This window comes from Equus przewalskii, chromosome 5, assembly GCF_037783145.1.
Source record: "Equus przewalskii isolate Varuska chromosome 5, EquPr2, whole genome shotgun sequence".
Taxonomy (NCBI): domain Eukaryota; kingdom Metazoa; phylum Chordata; class Mammalia; order Perissodactyla; family Equidae; genus Equus; species Equus przewalskii.
In genome coordinates, this window is record NC_091835.1 from 24795003 (window position 1) to 24816981 (window position 21979).

Below are 21979 nucleotides of genomic sequence, written 5' to 3' on the forward strand. Positions count from 1 at the left end.
CCCAGTGCATCACTGATTTTGCAAATAATTAATTCCAGTTTTTAGCTTATCAGTTTTTTAATGTATGCTTTATTCTTTTTTCAAAATTGAGATATAACTGACTTCTATTAGCTTGCCAGTTTTAATTGTGTTAGGAATAAGAGATTTTTGTTTGTTTTTACATAATCAAATATGGCAATATTTTCCTTTAGAGAAACTTAGCAAGGCTTTTCTTACCCTGATATCAGATAAATATCCGCATACATTTTCTCCTGGTTATTTTAGAGTTTGCACACCGTTTCTTGAAGAAATCACCTTTTTTTCATTCGCCTATAAAATACTAAATTCAGGCGTGTTGTGATCCATTTCTGGACTTTCTTGGGCATTCTAGGGAGATTTCCTTCTAACTGAGCATCAGTGCCACACAGTTCAATTATTACAGTTTCATAATATATTTTAAGATATGGATTTCAAATTTCTGTTCTCCAGTTCTCCTAACTTTAAAAAAATTGTGGCTCTTCTTTCCAGTTTTTCATTCCAGCAGGTGTTGAGGTTGAGCAGTATTTTTAAAAGGTTCCCTCTTTAAAAAAGAAAGTGAAAAACAAATTGACATAATTCTATGAGACTTTTCTTGAAATTTACTTAAATATATAAATTAAGAAACTTGGAGGAGTTTCACACCTTTACAATAAAGAGCTTTGACATCTAAGGACGTGATCTGTTTCTCTACTTATTAATTTTTTTTCTATGTCCTTCATAAAAATTCTGTAGTTTTCTTCTTTGAAGACCTATGTCTTTCTAATGGAATGAATTCCTATTTTTTTAAATATTTTTTTTGCTGTTGACAATATAATTTTTTCTTTTATTATAAAATATTTTTCTAAGAAAGCAAATGATTTTTACATATTTAATATGTAAAATACTAAATTGTCTCATTGGCTATAACAAATTTTAGATTTTTTTCTGAATTTCCTTTAATCATCATCAAATGGTGATTATTTTGTCTTCTATTTTTTACTATTAATACTACTTTATTTTTCTTGTATTGGCTAAGATTCCAGAACATACCCATAAGGAGGCATGGGCATTTATGTCTTATTTCTAACTTTCATCGAGAATCTCTCATCATTGCCACATGTTAAGTACGATGTTTTTTGTTGACGTGATGGATAGTTTCTTTATCATATTAAGAAAGAATTCGTGGATGTTAACTAGACATTGTGGTGATCATTTCAAAATATATACAAATATCAAATTGTTACATTGTAAAAAAAAAGAAAGAAAGAAAGATCCTATCTATTCCTAGTTGTCTGAGAACCTCCATGTCAATAATTGTATCCATTTGGAATGCTTTCAGCAGCAAGAAACAGAATTTATGACTAATAGTTCCTTAAGTAACTGAGAGCTTATTTTCTTAGATGCAATACTCGGGAGATAAACTCTGTGAGAGAGTTTTATATCTTTATATCTCTTTCACCTGACAACAAAATAGTATCATTACTGGGAACAGGGGTTCTTGGGTTGTAGTCTCTTCTCTCTAATATCTGTAGATACTCTTCCAGTGTTTTTGGCATCTGTGTTGTAAGTGAGAAGTCTGACACTCTTTTGGTTTTTAAGGAAACATATTTCTTTTTTTTTTTTTTCCTGCTTTATCTCCCCAAATCCCCCCTGTACACAGTTGTATATCTTAGTTGCCGGTCCTTCTAGTTGTGGGATGTGGGACGCCGCCTCAACGTGGCCTGACAAGCGGTGCCACGTCCGCACCCTGGTTCCGAACCCTGGGCCGCCACAGCGGAGCGCTCGAACTTAACCACTCGGCCATGGAGCCGGCCCCACATATTTCTTTTGATTGAAAATTTGCTGGATTATTTTTCTTCATGGAGAAACTGTAGAGCTTGTAATTTTTTATTCAAATTTATTTTGGTAAAGTTTGCATACGATAAAGTGGACCCATTTCATTGTACATGTTGATGAGTTTTGACAAATTTGTACATCCGTGTATTGATTAAAATTTCCCTTGCAATCCCAGTCAACGCCCTGGCCCCAGGCAATGACTGGTCTGATTTCCATCACTATAGATTTGTTGTTTCTAGAAATTTTATGTAAATGGAATAATAGAGTATGTATGCAGACACAGCACGGACTGTATCTCCCTCATCCGTGGAACCTGGAACCCAGTGAGCCCGTCAATGTGTAGTCTCCAGACTTTCCTTAACTCGGGGGCATTTTCTTCTAATATTTCATTATTGCCTTTCCCCCATCTGTCATTTCTTTCTACTTCTGGAACTTCTGTGATTCTTGCATTCGATCTCCTGGATCTGTCTTCCAAGTCTTCTGTGTTTTCCTTTGTTGCATCCATCCTTCATCTTTCTGCCTTAGTCTGTTGTGATATTTCCTGTCCTTTTTCTTCCAGGACCACTGATCAGGTCTGCATCATCATCTCTTCTTTAATCAATCTCCAGGTACTTTAATGTTGAAATCACATCTTTAAGCTTCTGGAATTCTTTGCAGCGCTGGGATGTGGACCTTCTTACATGCCCTTGTTCATTTTTGGTTGAGGTGTTCATCTGTCTCCTCCCACCGCTTGGTTTCACAGGTCACATTTTTGCACAGTTTACTCTGCTCTTCTCTCTGATAACTAGGATCTCACTCCCGTCTCCCACCGCCAGAGGGGCAGTTCTTTCTTTTTTCCTCCTTTGTCACAAATTTAGGGCTCAAGTTTGCTGCTGGAATAGTCTTAATGTCCAGCAGGTAGAAAAATCAAATGAATCTCCCACCCCACGGCTCTCAGATGCTCCCAAGGCCCTGGAGGACTCTCTTCCCTCCTCCCTTCGAGAGTAGAGAAGACTCAGTCCACCCATTCGGCTCCCCCTGGATGTTGTTCCGTGGGCTCCATAACTGTTTCTTCTGGGTCAGCTGCCACAGGTCCGGGCCCTTCCCCTGGGCTCTGACTCTGCCACTACTGACCACCCAGCTCACAGGGCACGAGTGCGTCCAGCCAGCTGCCCCAGGCCCCTGCAGTCACTGGACGCTGCCGAGGAGCTGGGAGAGGAGAGGAGACCCGTCCACGTCTCAATGATCCCTGAACACCCTCCCAATGTTCCTCCCCACCACTGAGAGGACATGACACACTTTTCTTTGACAAAATACAAGTGTTTTCTATGTGCTGACCTTTTCTAGATGACCAGTGGCTGAGAGTTCTGTGCTATTTGCAGATATTTTTTGGAAAAATAAACACTGTCTGCCCTTCAAGGTACAGTTGACATTTTAATAAAGGATGAGAAAAGGGCCTTTTTTTTTTTTTTAAAGAAAATGATTCTGTGGAGATTTTACTTTGAACATTGGTGTTTGGAAGTTTTCCCACTGTTATATAATCTTGTGGCTTAAAACGATATTTGGCATCCACAAAAATTCTTACATCTGGACACTTTAAAAACTTGACAGAATTTTCTAAATCTTGTTGAAAATCTCCCAAATGATGTGATCTAGTGAGTTTTAAATCCATTAGTTAAAAAATTTAAACATACAACTCTTCCCTATTAATTTGCAAGAGCAAAATATTAACATCAGGGAAGATGTACATTGACTAGACAAAATTTTAACAATAAGCTCTGTGTAACTGTGGATGAGATTGAAAGCTGAATGCACGATTTGCTAAGTACAGCCACTTAATGCATTCTTCTCTTTGGGGCTGCATGACTTGGTAAGCAATTAAAATGATGTTAGAAACAAACCTCTGAATCGCTATGTCACAAACTATTAAACCAGGCATGGTCAACAGCACTGCTCACGCTGAAGACACACGTTCCTGTGTTTCTAAAGTACCTAGTACAGTACTAAAGTACCTAGTACAGTACTGCAATGGTATATGTATGCAATAAACAAAGAAACAAAGAAATATGTTTGCTGGATGTTGTTTTACTTCCCCTCAGCTCCCAATCCGTCCTTGCCGGCCCTGCGGAGTGATGCTGGATCTGGACCCTGTAAACGAGTCCCGGTCCCGGCTGGTACAACGTTAGGCTTTGTCAATAGGGGGCACTGGAGGGACACAGCGAGGGCACAGCAGAGAGAGGGGCTTCTCTTCCAGGTTCCAGGGTGTCCCTCCTGGACAGAGGCCAGCAGGGCATGGGACGCCCCCAGCGAGTTTCAGGGCACCACCATGTAGATGGCCTCCTAGCACGTTCTGCTGGCTCCTCAGCATGTCGCTGCCCAGAGACTTCCGGTGGCGCCCAGAGGGTTTCTTGCATGGGAGCTTCAGCAGCACCCTCTGAGGTGGCTTCCCAGGAGTTCCACAGACCCCCTGGCTGGCTCTCCAGGGAGTCTCCAGGTCCCCAGCAAGCGGCTTTCCAGGGCACTCCTGTGGACCCCACAGAAAGCAGGTTCCCTGAGATTGCTGACTCTGTGGGGTTCTCTCTGCCCCTCAGCAGCTCAGCCTGTTGCTAGACAATAATTCCTAATAGTAAACTTTACCTTTTCAAGTTACTGCTCTGTTGCTGTCCCTTGATCAGACCCTGCCTGGAGGTGTGAGCACTCACGCCGGCCTGGACAGGGCTGCTTAAGGGGACGCGCACTTGCTGGGTGGGGTGATGGGTGGTTTTAGGAAGGAGGTTTCCTTCTGCACACATACGGTTCGGTCAGAAAGTGGCTGGGCTCCCTCACTGGTGCTGCCTTTAACCTGGCATGCGTTGTTTCACCTTCAGGCCAGGAAAATGCTCCTCACTTATTTCTGATCGTCCCTGTAGCTTTAGTAGGAAGCATGAGCATGGGAGGGCAGGTGCAGGGGACAGAGCCTTAGAGACTGGTCACGTGGCCAGTGCAGGCGGTTCTGGCCTCAGGTGCCTTTAAAGTGACTAGGGATGGGCAGATGTGGACAGGAGCTGGGGCTGGGCAGAGCAGATGCGGCATGGGCAGAAAAGGCTTGTAGGGGGAGCTCTGTGCACCTGCACAGGGCAGCCAGAACTGGGGGCAAAGGGATGCAGCTCTTCATCCAGCATCCCCAGCAGCCCTGGAGCAGACCTCTGACAACCAAGCGCAGAGTCCTCCAGGGCTTGGGGAGCAGCCAGAGTGGAGAGGCTGCAGAGAGAGCTGCAAACCATCTGCCAGGACCAGACGGGGATCCCCGTAACCTCTGTGGCCTCCTGCCTGGCTGATCCAGGGCCACCCTCCCTCCCAACTGCGGAAAAGAACAGGAAGACACAGACCAGGCACTGCTGGCCAACTGACCATGGGTGAGGTGGGTGCTGATGACCACTGCGGGGCACTGGTGGGTAATGCCAGTGGCTATTTTTTTGGCCCACAGGGTGATTTAAAAGGCAATGCACCTGGCAGCATCCAGCTTGGTCCCAACGGAAGCAGCTTCCATCACGCTGTCAGGACCCAGTCCTCTGCAGGCATCTGAGTCGTCAGCCCCTGGCATGCCACAGCTCCTCATCTGAGCAGTCAGCAAACGCATCTTAGAACAGGTCCCACGGAGCACATTCTGGGAGATGCTGGCAGATAATCCCCTAAAAGCAGCGAGGCCAGTGCTCGGTCAAGCCAGTTCAGGAGTCGCCTTGTGCCGCATCCCTGGCGGCTCCCCAAGGCTTGCCATGGCACTCCAAAGCTTCCGAGAAGCCCTGTGACCAATAACATAAACCCGTTCAGCATAGCATTTCCCAAACCCACAGGAACAAAGAACATTTTTTTTCTTTTTACGCAACAAAACTCAACACCCCGGTGGACCAGTGTTTCGTGGAACCCCAGCTTGGGGAACCTTGGCTGGGAACATCTTTCTCAGGGGAGAACACATTATTTGCCGTCTTTGGGGAAGTGCAGGCTTTTCAAAGATGCTTTAGAAGATCAGGCAGTAGGAGTGATGACTCAATTCACAAATACGATGCACGTGATGTCGTTGCGTTAACAACTGTCTTACTTGAGCTTAATGTATTTCCCTCGTGCAGTCCATCCACAGTTAGCCATTTATAACGAGAGCAGAGAGGCAAGAGGGGAGAGGGGAGAGGCCGAGGGAGAAGATAACGTTGCAGAAGTGGCAGATGACACAGCCATGGGGGACCTGATGACCGCGGGAGGTTTTAACGGTGTTCTGAAGCTCCGGGGCCTCCTCCAGCCCTGTCACATTTGGCCTCTCAGCAGCCAGAGACACATGCAATGTCAGCTCCCGTCAGTCTCACCTACAGAGGAAGACTCTCGCCGTTCCTCTTCCCTCCACTGGGAAATCCAGCTCTTTCCTCCAGTAAAGCCCAACAGTCACATCATTTTCAGGGACCAGAAGCAAATTGGATCTGCTTTCCAGGTCCTCACCCACCCAGGGCCCCCACTGCCTCCCAGAGCCTGGGCCCGGCCCTCTAGCTGGCCATCTGGTGGGCCAGGGGTCAGGACATGCACATCCAGAACAGGAGTGGAAAGTCAAGAGGGGTGAGTGACAAAGGAAAGTCTGGAGAGGCTCAGGGAGGATGCCCAGGGGACCCTGAGGATGAGGTGGGCTTGAGCTGAGCCTGGGCTGTGGCCCTTTGAAGATGGCCATTCCCGGCAGAGGGAACAGGCTGGGCAAGAGGTGGACGGTGGGCCCCATGGTAGGCAGGGGACTGCTACAGGCTGGCTGCAGGCTAGAGGGACTGGAGAGCTGGAAAGGAGGTTGGTGATGGTAACCTGGTTACCGGAGGCACCCGTGCTTCTGACCAGCAGGTGACCCAAGGCGGACCCCAGCTACCTCCCTCAGGATGCAAACCAGGGTCCTGATGGGGTGTTTGTGGCCGAGCCGGGCAGGTGGTGGGCACTCACAGAGCCCCTCGCTCCTCGACGTGGAAGCCTGTGGATGCCTCGCTGAAGAAACTGGGCTTCATGTCACAGGCGAAGCTCAGCTGGGGAAAGAGTTTGGAACAGAGGATGACCGATCAGAGCCACTTCTGGTGAGACCACCCCGGGCCGGGCAACCAGGGAGGCAGATGGGGGGCCGGGGTGGAAGTTCTGTGTGCTACCCACCAGGCCGCCCTGCCTTTTCCGATGGCGAGGTGGCTCGGCTGTGAACATGGCCCTGAAATGACCCCTTGTTCCCCACTTCCTCGTAGGAGCAGCCCGTCCCGGCCAACGCAGGTTAGCTAATCTTGAATCATTTTAATCTGCTCAGCAAAGTATTTCCACCTTGGGGATTTGGACAATTCATAAAAGAGACAGAACCCTCCCCTCTACAAAGGAGAGCTGAGCATGAAGAATTTGACTTATGGGAGCAGATCCAAACATACATAATTTTTCTGCTAGAATTGCGGCTGGAGGAGGGTTATCTGTGACCTCAAAGTTGCTTCATTGTATTCTTCAAGCACAGACATTTATTTGGCTGTTTTTAAAGTTCTTTTTAAAAATATTGGGAAACTTGCCTGTATGTAAAGCTTCAAGGAAATGTTTTTGAAAAATGGGAAACTGGAAACAAATTTTCGGTGCTAAAGTGTGGTTATACAAATTGGGGTGTATCTGTGCAAAGATGTGTCATACAGTCCTCAAAAATAATCAGTGTGTTTACTAGAACCAGACAAAAGGCATCATGACATATGTTACACACAAACATGTAACATCTAACGGAGGTCAGGAAGTCAGCTGTACCTTCCATCAAGGGGGATGACGAGCCAGTGTGGACCCAACGCGACCACTTTCTAGGAGAGAGAGACAGAGATGGAGAGAGAGAGAGACAGAGACAGAGAGAGAGAGAGGAGGAGAGAGAGGGAGAGAGAGAAGCTTTGTTTAGATGCTGAGATTCTGAATAAAATATTTTTAATTTCCTTCTATAATGTTCTAAATTGATTTAATACCAAATGAGCCCATGAAATGTTTTGCTTCTTCATGGGGAGAAAATCAGTGGTCGCCAAATCTGTCATCGAAGTTGCTTCTGGTTCTGCAGCAAAACTTGTTCTTGGGAGCCGTTTTCCCCAAGGTCCAGCTGCTCCCAGCACCGCCCGGTGGGGAGCTTCTGGGAGGACCCAGGTGTACCCACTAGTCCCCAGGATGCCGTGTGGGCTTCCTTAGATGGTCCCACTGGATTCCCTACCCGTGGACAGACCCAAGTGACCTGGGAGGGCGGCAATAGGATGCATGTCCCACTTGAACACAATAGAGCAAGCTGCCCGCCCACCCCACCCCTGTAGCCCGGGTGGGTTAAGTCCATGTTCCTTCGACCCCTAGCGGGTTCCTGGGACAAACTCCAGGATGACCATACTAGGGAGGGGCAACGGGACAGGGCAGTGGCCATGGCTGCCGGTCCCCTGTCACCCTCAGCAGCTTGTGCCCGTTGATCTTCTGATCAAGGCTTCTTTTGAAGGAATGGTTCTGCTGTTGCGGGAGAAGGATTTTCAGGACCTACTGGTGTGGTGGGAAATGCACAGGCTTGCAGCCCAGAGCCTTGAGCTCCAGTCTGGCAGTGTGACCTGGGCTGGTCACTACCCCCGTGGAGACTTCGCTTCCTGTGGCCGAGGGAAAGGGGTGCTGGGTGCAGGGCACATATGTATGGGGACGCATCGTAACCGTAGACTGAGGTAGGGCAGGGAGAGCCTGGGAACTCCTTCCTGTTGATACAGCTTAAAGAATTTGGGCTGGGGGCAGCTTGGCCAGGTGGAGACAGGCTGGGCATCCTCCAATGGCAGCAGTGGAAAATGGCCCATGCTGTGTCTGGGGCCAAGGGGCCAAACCGTAGAAGGTACCAGAGAGAATCCTGTCTCCTGCGAAACCAAAATCGAGAGCCAGCACCACCTAGCAATGGAGTGGCGCCAGGGAGGCACCGAGGACCTGCCGTCGGAAGTGTGGACAGGAGGATTAACCCAAGGAAGGGGGACCATCTCCATGGATGTGAATTCCACCCCTCTCGTGAGGGTGGCAAGTCCCTGAGTCCTGTCCCTCTGCCTCCTGTGTGTGTTACTGTTATAGTCTTGGAAATGAATGTTGGAGGAAAAGGTGACCCCAGCTGGGGCTGCGGAGGGAGGCCCCACATCTGTGCACAGCAGCTGCCGTGTACGGAGTGGACATCAGTGATGTGCTGTTTCTTCCTTAGGGGAAGATAAACCACAGGTGCGTCTGTCCTGGGAGGGGCTCAGGTCACCGTGCTCACCAGGCAGGTGGCGAAGATGGGACCAGTCCTCTCTTTCCCTCCCATACAGCTCCACTGGGTGGGCCGAGAAGCCGGTCTCCCCCGTGGGGCCGGTGCACAGCCCTCCGCCCCGGCAGGCAGCTCCAGCACAGTCTCAAATTAAGAAGGATTTTAAAAACTCACATGAAATTTCTGTACGCCCACCTCCTTCCCATCAACTTCCCTCCTTCCTCGCAGCGAAGGAGCCAGGCGGCGGGCAGGCGGAGTCCCCCTAGCCTCCCTCACGGCCACGGCCCAGAGCCCAGCACACGCACTGCCTTGCCCTGCCACATATGGTCTCCGTGCCCTCCCTCGTTCCTCCCCATCACTCTCTCCAAGGAGGAAATTTGGCGCTTGTCTTGAGTGTTGCTTTTTTGCAAGGATGTCAGAAATCTGGCTGGAGGTCCCGGCAGCCTCCCTCGGCCCCTGCCCCGCCTGCGCCATCATTCTCTCCCCCACCCCGAACATCTGGCTGTATCTGCAAGGTTGAGGGAGGCGAGAGCTCACTCTGGGCACCAGTATCTTCTGGACCTAATGGCCCCACAAAGGAGGACCCCAGCCCACCGTGTTTGCTTGAACCTGAGGTTTGGCCATGGAGGTGTCCCTGCCCCCGCCCCCCCAGCCCGCGTCTACCCCGCCCCGTTTGTCCCCAGTCCTGCGAGATTCCCATCTAATCAGAGCACTGCCCGTTCGTTATCTCTCCAGAGCTGCCGGGCGCTGGAAGCTGTCCCGCGGTGAGGTCACCCCTTGGCCCGCAGCCTCTAGGCTGAGAGTGGCCAGTATTGATCCTGTCAGCACTTCAGGACATCACCAAGGCTCCCCAGGGAAGGTCCTTTTAAACCTGTAAAGCAGCCCTCTGCAGGAGGACCCACTGACGCAGGCCAGCTCCAGCCCCCCGGAGCAAAGGGGGAGGCGATGGGGGCCCTGCCCCCGGGCTGGGAGGGACCCAGCGGGTACAGTCCTTGGCCACCCTCCGGATGGGCCCCCGAGCATTCCGGAAGTGGGAGGTGGGCTTTGGATGGCTCCTGCCTGCCCGTCAAGGGTGACCGGGCTGCCCTGGCACACTGGCGGGTGGGGTCACACCCCCAGCTGTGGCCCCCTCCCTCAAGGAGTTTGGCTGCAGGACAACACGGACTGAACTGGCACCATAACTGAGCAGGTGCTTTTTGGATCTGATCCCCACCTGATTGCCACCATGACCCTGCGAGGGGAGGCCACGAGCTCGGCTAAGGACGCTAAACTCACCAGAGCAGGAAAGACCCGAGACTAGAGTCAAAACCAGACAGGGCTGCCCCCGCGCCACACGGGGAAGGGGGTTGGGAGCACCGAGGGGTATCTCCAAGTGTCCATTGGGGCTTTTTCTGGGTTCTGCCTTCTCCTAAGGCCACCCCCAGTCCACACTGAGGAGGAACAAAGACCCCAAAAAACCACAGACACAGGGATGTCTCCCCTCCCCGCCCTCAGCCAGGATTTCTGCTCCTAGACAAGATGGGCACAGGGGGAAGTGAGGGAACGCAGGCGTGCGGTAGAAGATGGAGAGGACAGTGGAGTGTGCTCATAAAGGCCTCTGTCCTTGGACACAGAGCTGTCCTCCATGGGGACCCCACATGGACCCCTCCCTGTGGACAATCCACCTCCAAAGGCCCTGGACGGGGGTGGGGATTTGGGGTATCCTCCCTGTGGATGGGGGTGAAGGGAAGCCTTGTCCCTGCCCAGGGGAGCTGAGCAGCCTTTGGGGGATGTCCCCACTGTGCCGGCTCCAGGGGCCTTGAGACAAACATGCTTCCTGCAGAGGACGTCAACAGCACACACACACGTGCATACACACATGCACAGTTACATTGTGCACGCACACACAGCCACATGTGTGCACACGTGCACACACACGCACACTCTTCAGAACGTCACCATCCCCAGAAAGCAAACCCCTCCAATCAAAGCCCCCCACATGCACCCCGTCTGCCCCACCCTCCTGCTCCTTCCCACGCTGATTTACCGCCCCCGAGGCGGCTCCCCGCAGAGCATGAAGAAGCCCAGACTCCCTGTATTTCCTCATGGACTTCACTTCCTTGCCAGAAAAGTTCAAGGTTGGGTCAGACGCTTCCCCTTTGCACTGTGAGCTGAGTTTTCCCAGCCCCCTGCCCAGCCGGGTCCAGAGTGTACCTTTGAGGGAGGCAGACCCTAAGAAGAGAGGGTCCCAAAGGCGAGGGCAGGTGATGGGCATGCTCTGCCAGGCGACTCCTGTGCAGTGCTGCACTCCCCCTGCGCGTCCTGCAGTGGAATCCTGTTCCCTATGCACGGCGCACCCGGGTAGGCACCGGGAGTGTGGGCAAGGAAGAGGAGGGGCCTGTCAGTGAGTCAATCAATAAATGTTTCTGGAGCCCCTTGTGTGTCGGCCTAGGCTGGCCTCTGGGCGAGAAGATGGACAGGTCAGCGTGGCCCTGACCTTGTGGGGCATCAGGTCTCTGACTGGGACACCTGTACTGGCCCCTGCCTGCCTTCCTCTGAGGGGCTGCCCCCTGGGCTCTGTTCCTGCGCACCTGGCTGCCCCCTGGACTGGAAGTCACATGGACCCCAGAACACTCACACGCAGGAGCCCTCAGCAAGCACTGCCATTCCCCGTGGGAAACATTGTCCAGGGGAAGTCCTCAGAGGGAGGATCCGAGAGCCATTTGGTGACAGAGATGCTGGCCACCTGGTCTGCTGGGTTTTGCACATGAACTTGGTCCAGTGCTATTGAGGGTCTAGTCTCAGCTCTGCCATCACCTCACTTTAACACTCGTTGTTGTTTTTTAACTAATAACCCTTTTTTCTTATTAAGAAGCAACGTGCAGGGGCAGTCTCAGTTGCCTAGTGGTTAAGTTCAGCCTGCTCCGCTTTGGCAACCCAGTCACAGACCTACACCACTCATTGGCAGCCATGCTGTGGCAGTGACTCACATACTAAATAGAGGAAGATTGGCACAGATGTTATCTCAGGGTGAATCTTCCTCAGCAAAAAAAAAAAAAAAAGAAAAGAAAAAAAAGAAAACCCAAAAAGCAATGTGCATTTATTGTTGAAAATTTAAGAAGAGCAATTAAATAAGCAACACTGACAGCCCTCTAATGTACTTATAACTCACCCTACAGAGGGAACACTGATGACCTTTGTTGATTATACTTGTGGACCTTTGTCAATACATAGATCACCAGCTATCTTTTCAGTCCCCAAATTGGTTCATTCTGTAAAAAGGGACATTTTGTTCAACATTCAACCTGCTTCCGTTCTTCTGCTGTTAGGAGCAAGGAGTCAGTAAAGGCCCTCGTGAGTGACCTGTGGTCCACGTGCTTGGTTATTTCCTTGAATAATATTCTGGGTGTCGGAGTTGCTGAGCTTCCCTTTCCTGCAGTTACGGGGTCAGAGCAGATGGCCCCGGTCCTGCATTCACGTGATGAGCCTGGAACACCTTCATAAGGGGGGAGGATGGTTTCCTGACTTTCTTAACGGCTAAGAGAGCTGAATTTCCACAACACAGACTGCAGAACTGAGCCCTGGTGAGCGGTGCTCCCAGAAGAAGAATGTCTCCTTCTCCCCAGGAGCAGAGACCGGGATGTCCCTTCAAGATGGTGGGCTGAGGCCACACGATCCCCCCTCCTGCTCCCCAAGCCCCATGGAAATGACAGACAAGTAATGGGAGTAAGAACCGGCCCATGGCTAGGCTGCAAGGTCTCCCCATTCCAGGGATCCTGAGAAATTTCTAGAAATGAGTAGATGGGATCAACTTGGAAGAGAATTGATCAACGTTGACCGGTCGGCGGAGCGGGGGAGGCAGCTTCTCCATGGGACCCAGGAAACCCCACCCTCAGAGACCCGGCGGTGCGGGCCCAGACTGGCCGCCGGGCACTTGCTGTCAGACCACGCTTGGAATATGTACTGAGTGGGGTGGGGGGGGGTTGGTGTGTGGGGGTCAGAGTGCAGTGGGGCCCTGAAGCTGAGAGTGGAGGCTCGGGGAGCCCCAGGGTTCTGAGGGCCACCAAATGGAAGGGAGAGCTGGGCCCATAGGGTTCCCTCCTGGGAACCCCGTCCTTCTGCCTCAATCTGGGGGGTCCCCCTCATTCTGCGTCAGTCCAGGGTGACCTTGTCCTTCTGCATCAGTCCAGGGGGACCCCATTCTTCCGTCTCGACCTGGGGGGATGCCTTTCTTCTGTCTTAACCCCGGGGGACCTGTCCTTCTACCTCAGCCTGGAACCCAGCCCATTCCCGCCCTTATCCAGCTTTTCAGCTTAGATGTGCATTTTCTCTGCAGTTGATGGCTGTGTTTTTTACAAGGTTATAAAAGTTCCTTAGAATTGCTTGTGAATACAAAGATGTGCAGAAAACAATTGGGCTGTGAGGACATGTGGGTGTCGGGGAGCCAGCTTGACTCACTCCCTGGCCAAGTGACTCACGCAGAGCAGCGTCGGACCACCCGGAATCCGGTCTCCATCACAGAGGTGACAGCTTCCTGCCTGCCTCTGGGATCGCGTGGGAGGGGGCGAGCTAGGAATGAGGAGCCCCCGGACGCCCCGGTCTTTCCTCCATCCCCCAGGATTCAGGGGCTGGCCTAAGGTTTGCGGGTTCGCTCCTGCTTCCCATTTGTTCTCTCTCCTGAAAATATTCTGCGTACAAACGTCTCTGCCTTTGCCTGTGTGCGTCACAAATATGAAAGGCCATCAAACTCGGGAAGGAACAATGTCTGACATCCTGCCACATAGGGTTCAAGTTTGACAGCCTCCTCACAGACTTTGCGTGACGCACGGCTGGAGCGGGAACGTCAGCACCACCAAATCAATCTAGCACGTTACAGTGATGAGATCCCCATAAAACGACCCAGTGCCTCCAGCGTCCACCAAGGGGAGGCCCAAGGGTCAGTCGAGACTCAACACCATGCCCATCTCCAGCCAGCTCCCTGTTCATCAGTGACCATTGCATGCGGCCAGCACACACCCTTGTGGAGAGTGGAGCGCCCAGCCCATCGGCCAAAAGCCCATTACTGCCGACAGAGCGGAGAACACGCTCCCCAGAGCGCTGTGGGCCGGGACGGTGAGCCGCCGCCCCGACGGCGGACAGAACTGAGAGTGAACTGCGGGTCCTCGCGTCGCCTTTCGACTTGGCCATGACATATTTGCATCTCATGAAAGTGTCTGCCCACAGTGGATGGGACATTTTAAAACGCTGGTCCTTCATCACAGACAGTTTGAGGAGTACTCATCTGAAAGATGGAAATAATTACAAAATCAATCCCGATAATAATATCGAGTGCTCTCAAGCTGCCAGTTTTCGGTAGAACATCTGCCTTGGATGAGCACTGCGGGTGAAGAAATTCATCCAGATCACTTCTCACGGGTGTAGGGCCATGGAGACGTTGCCTCGCATTCACTAAACCACGTAGACAATGCCCCTCTCTTGGTTTCTTCAATCCTTATTTATAAAGACAAATTGGACAGTTGGATAAAAACTCATTTTTATGTTTCAAAGGAAAAGATGACAAAATCGATAGATCCGTGTGCTCTGGGAGTGCCAGGCTCCTGCACGCCTCCCGCTGATGGCGCTTCTCCTCCACGTGCCCCGTGTGGTGGGGTCTAGCAGCTTCCCTCCCAGGAGGTGGACCTGCCATCTGCACCATCCTCACTTCTTCCCCAAATATTGTGGCAAGCTGCGGGACTGGGTTTAAAATAACAGACAGGTTGGATAAGCTTTCTGAGCTCCGGCGGAACGAGGTTGGAGCCACGTGCCATCTGGGGAAGCTGGGTCCCCATGGGGGCCCTGAGGGGCAGCAGCAGACATGAGGAGCCCAGTTATGGGGTTGTTGCAGACACACCGCTGACGGGGGATGCTGGCTTGGATGAGGGTGTGACGGAGGAGATGGAGAGAAGAGACTGACTTCCAGAAACATCTGTGAATCACTGCATTTGTGCAATAGTGTGTGGTGACCCTGTCGGGTGCAAGATAATTACAAAATGCCATTCTTTCCCCCAGACTAGTCAGTCTTATTTCCAAGTCAAGTGACGTCTTTCCCTTCTCTGGTGCTTATTTTAAACCCAAAACCTAAGAACAATGAGCGAAGACCCCAGGGCCTCCGTGGGCCATCCTGGAGGTTTTGAGGGAAACGAGGCACAAGCTAGTTTCCCTCTTTGCTCTGATAGCTGGACACTCAGAGCCTAATTTGCAGTCCACCTCTAGGTACCGCACAGAACCACTCGGTGTGCCTCTGGCATTGCATTTGACTCTTGTCTCCAACCTCACTCCTCTTCTCTTTTTCTCTTCACCCCGATTGCATTCATAATGTCTATCTTGTTGGCTGGTAGTGCCAGTAAACCCTGGGGCTCAGGACCCCATGGCCTCCTGGTCTTCCCTCTCTCATCCAGCCACACGAGGATGTGGCCTTGCTGGCGCGGAGTTCACTTCAAGGACGAGGGTGCTCAGTGTCTGTAAACATTCCTCAGCTGGAGCCCCATGGATTGCCCTGTAAGTTCTTCCAAATGGCGGTGCCAGCAGTGCCAAAGGGCAGCTCGGGGCAGCAATTCCACCCTTTTCTCAACTCCGGCAGCTCCCACCTGCAGCAGCCTTGTGGGGAGCCCTATTGCTGATCGCTCCTGTCTGGGCAACGCTCCTTGTGCTCCGTGGAACAATCAGGAGCTTAGAACAGCAGCGTGGGCCATGCTCTCTTCTCTCAAACGCAAACCCCATCAGTGCTGCGAAGTCTGGACTCCATCTCCCATCTTCTGTGCATTGAGGCGGGGCATAATTGAGGACTATTAGCTCTTGGCTCTCAGCCGGTTGGGAACGGGGTCCTAGGGCGAACCCCAATTCCAGGTGAGGGCAGCCTTCATCACCAGGGCAGTCATGACTCGTTCGTTTCCAGAGAATTACTCGGGTCACGGAAAACGCAACCAGAGTCCACGGGAAAGGTCTCAGAAGCTTTCAGCCCTTGGCGACTATTAGAGCATCAGTTGCCCTTATCTTTCTGAATTGCCAGCTCCTGCTTCACATTTCCAGCTGGTGCCCGGGGGCCGGCAGAGAGCTCAGGATACTCACAAAGCTGTCTTGCACTTTCAAACCTTTGGTCGCCAAGCTTTGTGTGCTTACGAGACATCTACGTGAATCAACACGTCTGTCCTGGCGCAGAGTGACCCGGGCCTTCTCACCCGCTCAGGTACAGCTTTTCTGGGCCACGGAACGTGGCTGCAGCCTCTTCTACACAGGTCATTTTTGGATCACAGAATCTGAGATAAGAATATATTGTGTATGATGGCGCAGCTCAGGTGTATAAAGTTTCAGAGCATTCACCTCTTTTTGGTGGGTTACTTGGGAATTGATTCTCTCTCATGCCTAACCAAACTTTTTCAACTGCCTGTGAATTTCTTGGGCTCATCCTAAGATCCCGTGTCTGTAGGTGAGGGGTGGTTCACACTCTGTTGCTGTAGACACACCCATTACAGCAATCTCCACGCCCATAAGGGTACCCCTGTTGGAGAACCAGTGGATCCTTAGCTTTGGCACAAATCTATAATCTATCAAACAGAAGGAAGCTGGTTATCTCTAAGTTAATTGCCAGTCATAAAATCTTATCCTAAGAATTATGTTTATGATCCACACTCGTAATCGTCCCAGACAGATATAGTAACTGAGCAGGTTTAACACAAATAAGTGGAGCCATTTCACTCAAATTTAATGACTTTTCTCCCTCTATCATTGTGCAGTGAGCCACTCGATGACAAATTGAGTCAAGAGGAATCCTGCTGAATTAAGGCTTCACCCAGATAATATTAATCATGATATGGACCTGTTAACATTTCTAGTCTTTCCCAAAACAAAAATTTACAGTCAATTGTAAACGGCAGCCAGGAATCCTGGCCTCTCTGTTTCCAGAATCATTCACCAACACGTTCTGAAAGGCTTGCTGGTTCCATCCACTGGTCTTGCCCAACGTTCGTGATTGCAGACCAGGGCCTGCCTGCTGCAGAGCCCAGCAAGGAGAAGGTTAGGGGCATCTGGAGATGCTGCCCAAGACGGCCGCCCGGCCAGGATCCCCTCTATGACCTGGCCGCCAGGTTCCCTCCAGCACCTCCTCCCGGGTGGAAGGCCCCTCACCTGCTGGTGTCCAGGCCATGGCCACGGTCGTGGTCTGCACTCCAGGTCTTGCTGTCAGGCAAGACTGAGGCCCTTGTGGCTGCTCTTTGACTTTGCATCACCATTGATGGAGAAAGAGACGGGAGGGTTTGGTTAACTCGCTTTGCTCAGGACACCTGCCCGTCCCACAGCCCCCACTCCGGCCAGGCCTTAACAGCTGACTCAGCATGAAGTGGGGTCCTGGGCAGTGCCCAAGCTCATCTGGGGGGTTTGGGCGGGAGCCAGTACTGCAGCTTTATGCTGCTTCCTGCGTTTTTCGCAAAAGAAAAAACCATCATCTCCATCTCCATCTGTTTTCTTTTTCAGATAAAATCTATTTTAGGACAGAAGTATGCGCTCCACTTTACCACGCTCGCCTCCCCCGGCGCTTGGACGTGGCCTCCTCCGTGGGTGGCTGCAGCTGCGGCCCGCTCCATCCCTCAGCACGCTCAGAGCCGGGCAGGGGGTCAGGCCCCACGAGCACCTCCCACTCTGGCGAGCCCAGGGAACCCTCATAAATAAGAGTGTGCGGGGCCCTGGAGGTGGCCTGCCGTGGTCCGCGGCCCCCACCCCGTCTCCACACGGTCTCCGGGACCCCCATGTCCCCAGGGCCTCGCCCAATCTGATGCGTCCCCTTGCAGGGGTCCTGCCAGGGGCAGCGTGCTGAGCCCTGTGACTCGGGGCCAGCACTCGGAGAACCTTCGACAGGTACCACTACCTGCACTGTTTGTCTCCCTCGACACAGGTGCAGAGGGTGGACTAAGGCCCGAGTGAAGCAGAATCTGTTTTAACTAAGATACTTTGTTTTAAAGCCTTCTCAGCAAGGGAGACGGACTCCTTGGGATTCCAAGGCTGAGGTCTGGTGGCCCTTCTGGACCGCGATCTCAGACAGAAGAAGGTCGAAGTCGCGGGAGAACGGCGGGCTGCGTTTGCTTCTGGCTGAGACGGTTGCACATCCCTGGCGTGTTAGAGACGGGAGGTCTGTGTTTGCCCAGCCAGGGTGTCCCTGTGTTGTCCACAAGGGCGCTCTTCCCACTTAGCACCACCCCATCCCCATCGCCACAGCCTCCGAGCATCACGGGGCAGCCAGCTCTGGTCAGCTGGGCCAGCTGTAGCCAGACTCAAGCCCGGCCCCTCGCGTAGCATGGCCTAAGATTCAGCTTTGTCGAGTTGAGTGGCTTAGAGCAAATGTTACCCGGATGTTGGTGATAGGAAGAGAAAATATATAGCTAACTATAGGATAAAAGAAAAAAATTCTTCTGGCTCACTTTTAGCAGGGGGACACACACGCAGTTTCTCAGTCAACATATCAAGTGCATTCCTGGGGGTCTGTCCCCGGGGGGCCATCAGCCAACAGGAACAAAGTGATGCTGGAAAGAGAGCGAGAACAGAGCAGGAGGGCCTGTTGCACAGAGGACCTCAGACCCAAACCCTCCCACGGGCCAGCGTCCCGCCCATTTCCATCCTCCCCAGGACACACAGCTCGGCCTGACGGGAGTGTCAGGGACAACTTGTATCTGATTCACGGTGGTGTGCTCTGAAATATTGGCCGGATCTGTAGGACACTAGGAAAAATAAGAAAAAACAAAAGTAACAAAGGATTTAAACAACAGATAGTGGGGGAAAGGAAAGAACCAGCCTGAGCTACCCAGAATAAATGTTTTTCTCGGATGGCGGAGGGCAGTTCTGAGGAAACAGCCAGAACACCATGGCCTGCAGAGTCCACAAGGACTGGCTGGCCCTTGGTCTCTGCGCAGACACCAACGGGGGCGATTGTGGTGGGGAGGAAATGTCAACGTGGCAGGTCTCGGAATTTTCAAGAGGACGCTCCCCAAGAGTGCGGAGAGAATATTTTCCCTATAGCTAACGAAGCTGATGGAATTAAAGACCAATCTCCAGGCCCCCATGTCTATGAGGTGTCTCAGCCCAGCCCCCCGGCCGCCATCCATCATGTCAGCACCACGTCCAGTCTAAGTTTCTGGCACAAATTTGTCATTTCTCAATTTTTCAGACTTGCGTGCCTGCAAAGCTAATGGCACGCACAGCTCCCCCAGCTGTGGCCACCACGCTTGGTGAGGTCGTGGCAGGCACAACGGGGCCCTGCAGGTGGCCTTTGGCAATCAGGAAGGCCCCGCACGCATGGTGTGGGGATGCCAGAACACTGGGCCACCAAGCCCTTCCCCTCACCACCCCAGGAGAGTTTTTATATTCTAGGATGACACAATCAGGACCAGATGTTTCTCCAAACAGGGGAAGGGCCAAGGCACGCCCTCTGCACAGCACCACTGAGTGCCCCCAGGCCGGTGCCTTTTGTCTGCTGGGTGGGCCGGTGCCACCCGCACAGCCAGGACCCAGGGCAGCCCACGGACCGCCAGGCCAGAGCCGCACTCAGGCTAGCACAGGGGCACAGATGCCCAGGCGGGGCGCGGGCTGGAGCCTGGGGGTCCTGCGGCTCCCCCCTCGGGCTTCTTCTCCTGGCTTCCCCGCTCTGCTCCTTCTCTCCCTCTGCTCCTCCCTGTCACCTCCCTGGCCCAGGGCCCGGGGAGTCTCCCAGCTCCAAGCCGGCCTCGTGATCTCTCAGTTCAGCTTTCCCAGGGGCTGACTCAGCCCTTGGTTTCCCATAGCCAAATTCCCAATCCAGTTCCTCACCGAGAGACGGGCCATGGGGGCCATAGAGGCAGGGATGCTGGCCAGTGTATCAGAGGACTGTCCTCAGGATGCAGGACCACGGGGGTCCAGAGCGACAGCCCAGGGCACAGGACCTGCAGCAGAGGTTCCTGAGATGGCGGCAGGAGGCAGGCCCTCGGAAACAGCGAGGAAGCCTCTGGTCTTAGCCTCACCCCCTTTGCTCATCACCATCCGTCTCCAGCCTCCTCTCAAGCCACAGTGGCTGCCTCCTGGCACACGGAGCCCTTTCGGCTACTTGCACGGTCCCTGCCTTCCTCCATTCAACCCACCTCAAGCCGACCCTTCCTTCAGGAATCACAGACAAGCACCTGCTCTGTGCCCACCAAGGTAAGACGTGCTCGCCATCATCAAGGAAGTTGATTTCCAAAGAGAAACAGCCAGTAATCGCAGGGGACGCACAAGTGCTGGGGCGAGCCCGCGTGCAGGTGCCACGTGAGTGCGGAAATCCAGCTGCCCCGAGCAGCACCGTCCACCAGACCAGACCCCTCCTCATGTCCTGTCCCTGGGCTGTCCACCAGGGGCCACCAGCCACGTGCAGCCATGGAGCACCTGCAATGTGGCGAGTGTGACCAAAGAAATGGACCTTTCATTTCATTTCACTCTAATTAACTTGGATTTAATTGAAATAGCCACTTGTGGCCAGTGGCAGCTGTACGGGACAGCGCAGGCCCTACAGGAGCACAGAAAATGCCACAAAATGTCAGATTCAAGACATTTGTAAATACGAGATTAAAAACAATGTGAACAGCTGGTGAGACGCAGCGGGTGAAACTGATGTCTGTGACTGGAGCGTGTCAGTATCCACAGCACCCACAGTTGACCAGACACAACCCTGTGCCAAGAAGAACGTACCCAAAGGCAAGGCACCCGAGCGAGTGGATATTTGCTCAGGAAGTGACATGTTCCAGCTAGCTGGTCATTAAAGAATTGGACACCCAACAACCCTCGGGAAGCACCATACACTTAGAATTTGAAAACCAAGCATGAACATTAAACCCCAAGGTTATGAGGAGCGGACGACCGTGCCCTGTCCTGTGCGTGGGCCCCTCTTCCCTGAGGTCGCAGAGAACAGACGGAGAGCCGCGAGCTGTCCTCTCCTCACCCTGGCCGCGCTGTTCCAGGAGGTGCTAAAGGTGCAAATCTCAAGGAATTTGCGACAAGGGGGTGAAGACAGGGTGGAGGCACCACTTTGCACAGAGAGGAATTTATTTACTGAACAAAGAAACACTTTGGCAATGTTTCCTGGAGGTCCTTTTTCCCGTATAACACAGCTTTATCACTTAACTCTCATCACCATGCCCCACTTCCTGGGGAGGCACCAGTCTCATCTGCGAGATGAGGATGGTGACAGGAACGCCGTCTCCTGGGCTGGCGATGGGAAGGGCGAGTGGGCATTTGAACAGCGCCTAGAAGTGCACCTGACCATGCAAGCTCTCCATGAGTGTTCTGGACATAAAGGTTTTACGTTGGAGCAGCGCTGGGACGGCAGCCGAGGATGAGGGCAGCTCCAGCGCCTGCATGAGGGGCGCTCCGCCATCGGCAGAGGCTCCCAGGGGGTCAGCTCCATCGCCTGCGAGCATCCGTCCGGAAAGGATGGAAAGCCAAGGGCCACATGGCCGCCTGTAGGTTGAGTTTGGGATGTGAGCCCCCCTGGAATGAGGAAGGCCGTCCTGCGGCAGCCGTTTGTCATGCCTCCTCCAGCTTCCCGGCAGAGAGTGACAGTGGCGGCAGCTTCCTGTGGCCCGTGTCACTGCAGGAGTGGTATCGGAGACGGTGGGCACGAGGGCCAGCTTGGAATCTGGGGCTTGAGCCCCTCCAGCAACCGTAGGCGCCTCATCCCTTGCATGGAATTCTAACTCCTTAAAGAACCTGAGTGGTTTTGGGTTCCTCCTGGAGCTACGATGGACTCCTCAGGAACACAGAATCCCACGTCACCAAGGAAAATGAGACTGGGTCTGCTCAGTAACGTACGTAAGCGTTCACTCAGGTTACGACAGAGCCTGGGAAAACTGAAACAGCGGTTTTGTTCGGATGTTGATTTTACAGAGAAGTTTCCTTTCCTGATTTATTTAT